Here is an 11,682-nt window from a genome sequence, read left to right as displayed (position 1 = left end):
ATCTCTTTTAGGTTGGATTTGTACCCTCATCCCCGAACCCTATTTGGTTCAAGACCTTTTGGAGTTGACGATCTCCTGGATCGTTAAGGGGTGTGCAGACACCCAAATGTGTCTCCCCAAAACCAAACCCAGTGATGAATACCTTTTGCGTCGAATGATTATCGAATAAGGTGAAAGTGTGAAAAGTCCAGTGTTGCGGTTGGTTTTTATTAAATTCTTTCTTTCTGTTTTCGAAAACAACTCTATTTTATGAAAACAGCCAATCCAGTTTAGTTTGGTCCACGACAAGGGTCCAATAATAATGTAGTTGGATGGGGCTTGCAAAGAGTTTTCCAACGATATATTATAAGCCCAATTCCGATGAATAATGAGGAAGTTATGGCCAAAATACTAAACTGGGCCCGGTTTGATCTTTACATGCGGCCCAATGATCTAGGGGAGGGCCTAATGTTAATTATTATTCCTAAAGTTATTAGAATTGATTATAGTCTTCTAGAATTCTTTAGAAGGTTCTCTTTAATCCTAATGGAATTAGAATTAATAATTATATTTTGATAAAGTTTTATTTGGAATAAAATATTATTTTATGAAAGATACGATTTCAGTTTCATACGGACTTTACAAATCGATTTTGATCCATGTGTGGACTTCGTGTTGAAAGCGCGTAGAAATCCAGGCTGTCGCCACGCGACAGACCCTGTCGCCTAGCGACAAAGTCGGTTTTGCAGCGACAGAGTGGAGTTTTATTCCTTATCAAATTCTACCTATTTCCGGACTGTTTTCTTATAAATAGGGTCCTGAACCTCCGTTTTTATTCACCAATTCTCATCATCTACAATCATCAACTCTCATCAATCATCTATTCTCTGTAAACTCTCTCTAGCTCTTACAAAATTCCGCATTCACGAGATCTAGAAACACCTAGCCAAGTTCGAAGTTGCCTTCGCCCTAGACGTGAAAGGTTATAATTTCTGAGGGTTTGGTCCCTAATCTCTATTTCAATTATTTAATTTGATTGTTTGATTTTATATTTTCCTTGAAGTTACTAACGTGTGTATTTTGTTATTAGAAAGAGGCACGAGGTATCAAAGTATGTAATCTTATTGCTCTATTCTTGTGGAAAGCATGTTTAAATTTGTTTAATTCCTAATATCATGTTAGGATGTTATTATTGCTTTCTATTATCATGTTTAGGGTGCCTTTTACTCTTTTCTAATATCATGTTAGTATCATGTTAGGGCTAAAGCTTTGATCTTTATTGCTTAGTGACATGCTAGGGTTTGTTATTAATCTTGTTAGTATCATGCCTAGGATCTTGCTATTATAGCTTTATTATTAACATGATTATAATTGTTATGATTATGATGGTTATTATGTTGCTTGATATATATTATTGTTGCTTGATCACGCCCTCTCTTGCAGGTTTAAAGGGAATTTGTACTTGTAATCACGCTTAATAAGATAATTAATAATCTTGTTTAGTCTAATTTGATTATAATTCAAGTGATCGCCAATAATAGTTTTGCTTGTGCTTTAATATTCAACCAACATAGATAAACGGGTTTAGGGTTAATCTGTTGATTGCATGTTAGTCAGAAAGCGCACATGAATACGAGAAGAATAAAGTAGAGGCCTATTATTAGGGCAGGTTCAATCTCTTTTAGGTTGGATTTGTACCTTCATCCCCGAACCCTATTTGGTTCAAGACCTTTTGGAGTTGACGATCTCCTGGATCGTTAAGGGGTGTAATCTTCACCTTGTGAACGGTTTACAAGTTCCTAAAACTTGTTGGCGACTCTTTTGCTCTAGCTTCCTTCCCTTTGGACGACACCATGCTTAAGTGTACGATCACAGTGGGGTTCAAGCTTGGGGTTAATGGCTTGAAATATTCCCTACAGGGTGTAATCTTCACCTTGTGAACGGTTTACAAGTTCCTAAAACTTGTTGGCGACTCTTTTGCTCTAGCTTCATTCCCTTTGGACGCCACCATGCTTAAGTGTATGATCACAGTGGGGTTCAAGTTTGGGATAAGGCTTGAAATATTCCCTACACCTAACATGTCACTAAACAATAAAAATCAAAGCTTTAGCCCTAGCATGATACTAACATGATATTGATATGATATTAGAAAGCATCAGAAGCATCCTAGAAATCATAATTGATATAAGCAAATCACCCTAAATATCATACTAAGGAAAGCATCCTAACATGATACTAGGAACCAAAATAACAATCTTAACATGATTTATATATCATAAGATCAATTAAACAATTAAAGTACTTACTTGGATGCCTCATATCTCTTTCTAATAACAAAATACACACGTTAGTAACTTCAAGGAAAATAATAAATCAAACAATTAAATTAAATAATTGAAATAGGAATTTGGGACCAAACCCTCAGAAATTATAACCTTTCACGTTTAGGGCGAAGGCAACTTCGAACTTGGCTAGGTGTGTCTAGTGCTAATGAATGTGGAATTTTGTTTGTGAAAAGTTGGTTTAGAAAGAGAGAGAGTATCAAGAAATTCTTGATGAGAGTTGGTTGTAGATGATAATTATTGATTCAAAAAGGGAGGTTTAAGGACGTTATTTATAATGAAAAAGTCCGGATATGATAAAAAAGGAATCGGAGTTCGAAAAGGAATAAATCACGACGCTGTCGCTGCAATAACCTCTGTCACCGCGCGACAGAGTGCAACGCCGGGCGACAGAGTGCAGCGCCGCGCGACAAGCCTGTCGTCCGGCGTTGCAAGACAGTTTTTGCGGATTTTGTTTTTATCATATTTTTTTATCCAGAAGTCTAAATAAGTCATATAATATGTCGTTGGAAAGATCTTGAAGTCTACTTTCCAACCAAATTAGAATCACATTAAAATCTTTTGTAGATAAAAATATACGGCCGAAATAGTGGAACGGTGTCAGTTTTGGATAGAGTTTCGTATTCCATTCATATCTTTTTCGTTATAGCTCGGATTTAATATTATAATATATCATTGGAAAGATAATTTCAAGATCTATCCAACCATATAATATTTAGATAAAAATTATGGGGCACGAAAATAATATCTGACTGTTTTTAAACATCTTTAAATTCGAATAGAATTAGGACTTAAAAAAGGAAAGTTTTACTCAATTTCAAACTCTTTGATTTTATCTTTTCAAAAAGGATAATTAAAATCTTTTAGAATCTTATAGAAGCTTCTAATAAATCCTAATTAGTTTAAGAATGGGATTAAACCTTTGGACCCTCCACATGATCATTGGGTCGTAGGTAAAATCCGGTTTGGGCTCAGTTTAGTATTTTGGCCATAACTTCCTCATTATTCATCGGAATTGGGCTTATAATATATCGTTGGAAAGGTCTTTTCAAGGCCCATCCAAGTACACTATTATTAGACCCATATCATGGACCAAACTTAAATGGAATGCACGTTTCATAAAATAGGGTAAGAAAAGAAATATTTTCAAAAACAGAAAGAAAAGATATTTTAATAAAAACTTCCTCATCACTAGACTTTTCACACTTTCACTTCGTTCGATAATAAAATGACGTGAAAGGTACTCATCACTGGGTTTGGTTTTTGGGGAGACACAATTGGGTGTCTACAGAAGGTAACCCCTATAATGCAATAAGTAACCTACAGTGGAAAAGTAATCACTATAATGCAATAAGTAAACCTAGTTAAACAATAAGTAAACCCTATAGTACAATAAGTAATCCCTATTATGCAATAAGTGACCCTATTACACTGCGAAGGAAATTACTATAATGCAATAAGGAAACCCAGTTAAACAATAAGTAATCCCTATTAAGCAATAAGTAACCCTATTACATTGTAAAGGTAATCACTATAATGCAATAAGTAACCCTATTACAGTGGAAAAGTAATCAGTATAGTGCAATAAGTAATCCCTATTAACTCCAATAATGCTAGACATTTAACTCTTAAAAAACTCTGTATAATCTGAGTCACTAATTCAAAATTAAAATATTTTTACAGATTTAAGTGGTAGCACCTTAACAGATGATGCCAGATATGGAGAACAGCATGAAGTAGATTATACAGGAGCCTTATTGGGTTTACTGCTGCAACTTTAGAAGAAATATTTGAAGAATATAAAAAACATGCTTTTGTGATTGGATTTGGTGTAAGACAATCAAAAACAACATACACTCAAACAGAACCTAAACAAGTAAGAGGAAAAGATTTTATTTGTTCAAAAGAAGGTTTTAAAGTAAAACCAAAAAACTCCTCCTCCTCCTATTCCTGGACAAAAACAGAAGAAGAAAAAACAAGTTTTAATCACCAGAATAGAATGCAAAGCATTCATTAGAGCAAAAAAGAATAAAGAAGGTATGTTTGAAATAGAAGAACATGTAATGCAACATAATCATGAAATGACAAGAAGAGAATTGCAGCATTTACAAAGATTAGAGAGAAAAATAACAGAAGATAAAGCAAAAGTAATAGACATAATGGCTGAAAGTGGACTAAGACCAGCAGAATCTTATCGTCTAATGTCTTATGAAGCTGGTGGTGAAAATGTATTAGCACACACAATGAAAGACCATTTCAATTACATAATAAGAAAGAAAATGAAGGAGATTGAAGGAGGAGATGCACAAACTGGCATAGACATGTTGACTCAAAGACAATCAGAGGAACCAGATTTCTTCTTCAGATTCAAGTTAGGAGAAAAAACAAATAAACTTACTGCCATTTTCTGGAGGGACTCGGAAATGAAAGAAGATTTTGATATCTATGGAGATGTTACTATTTTTGACACCACATACAGGACAAACAAATATAATCTTATTTGTGCGTCAATTGTGGGTGTCAACAATCATTGGCAGAATGTAATGTTTGGTTGTGCTTTTATTGCTGATGAAAAAATAGAAACTTTTGAGTGGGTACTATCCACTTTTAAGAAATCAGTTGGTGGAAGTGAGCCAGCTTCAATTTTTACCGACCAAGACTTGGCCATGTCAGTTGCAATTCAAAAGGTAAATTTACATTTTCCCTCTTTTTTAATGCTATGATTTTACCACTATTATGCCACACAAACAACTTCTATTATAAAATATCTGCTCTGCAAAATAAGTAAACCATATCACACAATTAAGTAATGCTTCTAATTCTATAAAGTAACCCTTTTCACATTATTAAGTAATCGCTATTAGGCATTAAGTAATTGCTATTATAATGCTATTAATTAAAACCTGTTATACTATTAAGTAATTAATAATATACCATTAAGTAATCCATATAATACTACTAAGTAACCCCCCTCAAACTATTAATTAGTTGATAATATACCATTAAGTAATTGATAATATATCTGTTTTGCAAAATAAGTAACTCTATTAAAGTACAAAAGTAACCCCTTTTATACAACATAAGTAACACCTATTTCAGAATAATTAACACCAAAGTATTTAGAATTAAAATCTTATTAAATTACCCCTATAACTCTATACACTTTAATTTGTAACCCTTATAAGTAACCCCTATAATCATAGTAATTTATACCTATAACCCTCAATAAGTAACCCCTGTAAACCTTAAGATATAACAAGTATATACCTTAAAAATAACCCCCAAAATGTACAAAAGACTATAAGTAACACTACTACAAAATATAAGTAACCACATATTGTGCTATCTAGTAACCACATAAATTCACACAAAAATAAATAAATAAATAAATAAATAAATAAATTCAATGCAGGTTTTCCCACACTCAAGACACAGACTTTGCATATGGCATCTAATTAAGAATGCAGTGTCAATATTTTGAGCATTAAAAAGAGACACAACTTTCAAAGATGCTTTTAATAAGTGTCTAACAGGTTGTGTAAAGAAGAAGAGTTTGAGAATTGTTGGACAAACATGATAAAAACTTACTTGCTAGAAAATAACAGATGGTTCAAAAGACTATACAGCTTGAAGGAAAAATGGTGCATAGCTCTCAGTAAAGACTTTTTTTCAGCAGGAATACTCTCTTCTCAAAGAAGTGAAAGTGCAAATAATGCTGTAGGTTTCAAGGCAAACAAGAACACAAGCTTGACTGATTTTTTCAAGATATTCAAACAAACAGTGGCTAGGTGGAGGAACAATGAATCTGATGCAGATTTCAAATGTTCCAATTCTAAACCAACTTCAAATTTACCATTCTATGGAATGCTAAAGCATGCAGCAGAGGTCTATACACAGACCATATTCAGAGACTTTGAAACAGAATTTGAATTTTCAATTGGATGCATAACTAATCTTCATTATCAAACTCAAAGTTACTTCTTTTATGAAGTAAAATTAGAGAATGATGAAGCTTCAAAGCAAAAAGTTACATTCAACATGGCAGACAAAAGTATAGCATGTTCATGCAAAAATTTTGAAGTAGGGTGGTTATGCTATCACTGTATCCGGGTGTTACAACAGCATTCAGTCACCAAAATACCAGACAGATATATCATAATGAGGTGGACAAAATATGCAAAGGCACATGTATGGAGAAAAAGGGATGAAGAATCAGCAAATAAAAGAATTCCAATAAAGTACATTCCGTGGAGACAAATTATGGCAAGGAAATGCTATAATCTGATTTTGAAATGCCAACAGCACATAGAGACCAAAAACTTAATAGAGTCAGAGTTTAAAAAACATGATATACTAGCAGATGAAATAAGAAACAGATTGGAAAAGGTAAGCCAAAACTGTTAATTAAACATACCAATGTATCCAACATAACTTTAACCTTTTATTTAATGCAGGAAGAAGAAGATGCAACAAGTCAAGAAGCAGAATCAATGCAGCAAAACAAGACTACTGCAACAACAGAAACAGAAGAACAAATTCCTACTGTTATGGATCCAGAAAGAGCAAACACCAAGGGAAGAAGCAAGAGAATAAAAGGACATTTTGAGAAAGGAAAGCAAGGAAACAAGAAAAAAACAAAAGTAATGACAGCAAAGGGAGATACAAGAGAATTTGGAACAATCACACCAATACAAAATCCAAAGTTATTTTAAGTTCTTTATGATAGGATATTTATGTCTTATAAACAATGTTTCTACATTTAAATTTCAGACCTTATTTTATTATGATATGATATTAAGTAACCCATGTTATTAAGTATACACTCAAATGCTTTTAAGTAAACCATATCAGAATATAAAGTAATGCTTCTAATGCTAAAAAGTAAACCTTATCATACTATTAAGTAATTGCTATTATAATGCTATTAATTAAAAACTATCATACTATTAAGTAGTTGATAATATACCATTAAGTAATCCATTGAACACTATTAAGTAATCCCTCTCCAACAATTAAGTAACTGGTATTTTGATATTAAGTAACACATATAAAACTTAATAAGTAACACCTACAACACTTATAAGTAATCTTTATAACACTTAAGAAGTAACACCAACAACCTTTAAGAAGTAACCCCTCTCAAACTATAAAGTAATTGGTATTTTGATATTAAGTAACACCTATAAACCTTAATAAGTACCAACTATAACACTTATAAATAATATGTATGACATTTAAGAAATAGCACCTACAACCTTTAATAAGTAATCCCTATAAACTTTATAAGTTATCCCTAAAACTTATAATAAGCAATACTTATAACCCTTAATCCAATAAAAATAGAATAAGTAACCAATATGTTTACATGAGTAACCCCTATAATATGATTAAGTAATGTTAAATAAGTAACCCCTATTATTTTTAACAATATGACTCAAAAATAACAAAAGAAAACAATCTACTATATATATCAATGTAATTACAACTTTAATATAAACCTTAATAATTAACACCTACAACACTTATAAGTAACACCTATAACACTAATAAGTAATCTGTATAACACTTAAGAGTAACACCTACATCGTTTAATAAGTAACCCCTTTAAACTTTATAAGTAACCCCTTTAAACTTTAATAGGTAACCCCTTTAAACTTTATAAGTAATCCCTTAAACTTTATAAGTAATCCCTATAACCCTTAATACGTAAAAAATAGAACAAGTAACCAATAGGCTTACATGAGTAACCACTATCATATGAATAAGTAATCATTGTAATGCTAAATAAGTAACCCCTATTATTTTTTAACAATATGACTCAAAAATTATAAAAAGAAAACAATCTACTATATATATTAAATAAAATAATATATATATATATACATATAATTACAACTGTAAGATAAAAAAAAAACATAAACTTTGTTCAAACAAGCATATAAAAACTTTTTTCTTAAATAAAAAAACATAAACTATGTTCAATCTAGCAATATTGACATAATATAAAACTCATTCTTACTTTCTGCTAGTGCCAACTTTTTTAGAAGCTTGGGACTTGTTTTGCTTCTTCTGTTCACCCTCTTTTAATTCTTCTTCTTCTGCCTTCAGTTCTGCACTTTTCTTAGCTTCTTTTTCTGCAATAGCAACTTGTTCTTGACGATCAATCTCATCGTTTATCATAACTTCTTCATAAAATTCCTTGTTATTATCAGCAAACTTCTGAACCTTGTTAACAATCTCATCCCGTACTTGGTTCAAGTTGCACAAAACCAGGAAGCACATATTTCAGCACGATATCGACGTCGTTCAACTGCCTACAAATACAAAACAAATCAAAGTCATAAATTAGTTATAAATAAAAATATAAATAAACAAAAAAATAGGATAATAAAACATTACCTTAGTTAAGTTTTTACAATAAAAATCTTGACCTTCATATGACAAACAATGATACAGACAGAAAACCCCACAATCTATATTCTTTGGACAATCTTGAGAATCAAGTTGTAGCATTCAAATATCAAATTCACTAACTTGTTGACCTTGATCATGGTTCTTCCTAACCATGTATTTTGACATTAGAAGTATCTGTGAATTATAGAAAAAATTAAAATCAGAACAACAAAATAAAAGTATAGATTAAATTTAACTAACTATTCAATAACAATACATACCAAGTACCAAGTGAATGTATAATAATATGTATGATGAGCATCAAAAGTCTTAGTGCAATTCCTTCCAACACCCATATAATACCTTCTGTTGTCCAAATAATCAACAGTGTTGGTATAAAAATTTATCACAACAACAGAATAGTGATTGCCATAGTAAATTGGAATGAAAATATGTATAAAAAAAAATCAATTTCCATAGCTATTAAAAATTGTATTGAAAATCTACATAAACTAAAATCAAGCCAATGATAACTACCAGCATAGCATCTAGAAACTCCATTGTTTGAACAGATTCAAGCCAATGATCCCAAGCTCCAAAAACTTCTAATTCATCAGAACTTCCTTCTCCAGTATATATAAAACGCAATAAAGGATACTACACAAAATAAAACAATTCAAATGAGAAAAACAAATATAAAAAAAAAAAAAAAAAAAAAAAAAAAAAAAAAAACAGAGATCATAAGTCAATTACCAAAAATTCTCCACCAAAATAAACCTTGATACCATCATCATTTCTTTGCACCTCCAAGTAATTCAGCAAAATAAAAAAACAGTCCATAACACGGCTTGAAATAAACTCTTCACCAACCAATGTCATCAGTTCTTCACGAGGCAGATTATAAATTTCAGAAAAAAAAAAACTAAAGTTTCCCTGTTTCACAAAATAAAGTAATCAAATGAATAAGTATAAACAAATGAATTAATATAAACTAATTACTTACAATGGTAATAGGGGTGACTTATAAATAACTTATAAGTAACCCCTATTTCCATTGTAAGTAATCCTTGTAACACTAGTAAGTAAACTTTAAAAAATTAATTAGTAACCTTTATTGTTTAAGCAATCTATATGACATTTAAGAAATAACAACTACAACCTTTAATAAGTAATCCCTATAAACTTTATAAGTAATTCCTTAAACTTATAATAAGTAACCCCTATAACCCTAAATCTAAAAATAAAAAAAAAAAAAAAAAAAAAAATTAATCAATTTGCTTACATCAGTAACCCCTATCATATGATTAAGTAATAACTGTTATGCTAAATAAGTAACAACTACTATTTAATTAAGTAATCAATGTTATTCTAAATAAGTAATCCCTATAGCCCTTAACAAATAACTCCTATAAACTTTAATAAGTAATCCCTATTATTCTTATAAGTAACCAATTTTCTTACATCAGTAACTCGTATCATATGATTAAGTAATAACTGTTATGCTAAATAAGTAACCCTTATTATTTGATTAAGTAATCACTGTTATTCTAAATAAGTAATCCCTATAACCCTTAACAAATAACTCCTATAAACTTTAATAAGTAATCCCTATTATTCTTATAAGTAATCTGTATAACCCTTAAGAAGTAACAGTTTAAACTTTAATAAATAACCAATATAATCTGTATAAGTAATCCTAAAACTAATTATAAGTAAACCATATAAACTTTAATAAGTAACACCTATAACTCTTATTAGTAACTTATAATACATAAAAAGTAAAAGTAAACCAAAAAAATAAAATAAAATAAAATAAAAGAGCAATAAAGCACTTACATATTGTCAATACCATCGTAGTTTTCAGCAAAACAATAATCAGCAACTGCAAGTCTAATACTCTTCATCTTCTTAAATTTTGGGTTCTTAACCCTTAAAAACCTTGATAATAACTGTAATTTATAACCACCAGCAGCACCAGAGTAAATATTACATATTAAATGCTCTGCAGAACTACTAGAAGATCCACTATTATCAAAAGACTACTCACCATCATCACCAGCATGAATCTTTTTCAATATCTCTAAATGATTCCTCTGGAGTGTGACCAGCAATACTAGCAGTAATCACTTCCTTCCTTGGTTTTCTTGGCTTCTTCCTAGCACCTTCCTCAAGAGCCTTGGTTGTCAGTTCCTTCTGAGTAGGACCTTTCCTCAGCCTCCCCTTCTGTTTTCCAGAAGAACTTACTTCTTGGTTTTCAGGTTTATCTTTATTATGAAGTTTCTTTGAAGCAACAGCTACAGGCACAGCAGAAGCAGGTGCCGAGGAAGGCAGAGAAACAGTACGTGCAACTACAGGAACACCAGCAGCAGAAACAGAAGGTACAGGTGCCAAGGAAGGCTGAGAAACACCAGGTGCAATTAGAGGAACATCAGCACCAGATACAGAGGAAGGCATACTAACAGCAGGAGCACGTGCCGAGGAAGGCAGAGAAACACTAGGTGCAACAAAAGGACCACTAGCAGCAGAAACAACAGGTACAGGTTTAGAAACATTGTCATGTTGATTTTCAACTTGAATAACTTCATTAACATTATCATCATTGTCTTGTTGATTTCAACACTTCTCGAAAAATAAAATCAGGATCAACACCCAAACCCTCATTAATATTAGGTATATCTTGAGGAGAAAGTTCAGTAAAAATTTCCTTATTTACACGCAATGGTGATATAGGTGTTTCCAAATCAAGATTTGTGTAAGAAAAAAGATCTAATGAAGGCATTTCTTCTTGCAATTTCTTCATTGCAAGTGCATGTTCAGTGATCCTATCAATTTGATTCCAAAACTTCGAATCATTGAAGATTGGATCCAACTGTGACAACACAGGAGATCGTTCTTTTTTTGGAAGTTTTGAATCCAACTTCACAGCTTCTGATTGATTCTTTATGAAATTCACATATTTCTCAAATTG

The 11,682-nt window shown here is 31.5% G+C and overlaps 1 pseudogene; it reads left to right on the top strand.

Moving 5' to 3' along the window:
- The first annotated feature begins 4,480 nt into the window (after positions 1-4,480).
- LOC145587918 (protein FAR1-RELATED SEQUENCE 5-like) lies at positions 4,481-7,033 on the top strand (annotated as a pseudogene).
- The last annotated feature ends 4,649 nt before the right edge of the window (positions 7,034-11,682 follow it).

This window comes from Chenopodium album, chromosome 17 (genome assembly GCF_948465745.1).
Source record: "Chenopodium album chromosome 17, dcCheAlbu1.1, whole genome shotgun sequence".
NCBI classification, from domain to species: Eukaryota; Viridiplantae; Streptophyta; class Magnoliopsida; order Caryophyllales; family Amaranthaceae; genus Chenopodium; species Chenopodium album.
Note: the sequence above shows the minus strand (reverse complement) of the source record. Positions and strands in the feature narration are given on the sequence as shown.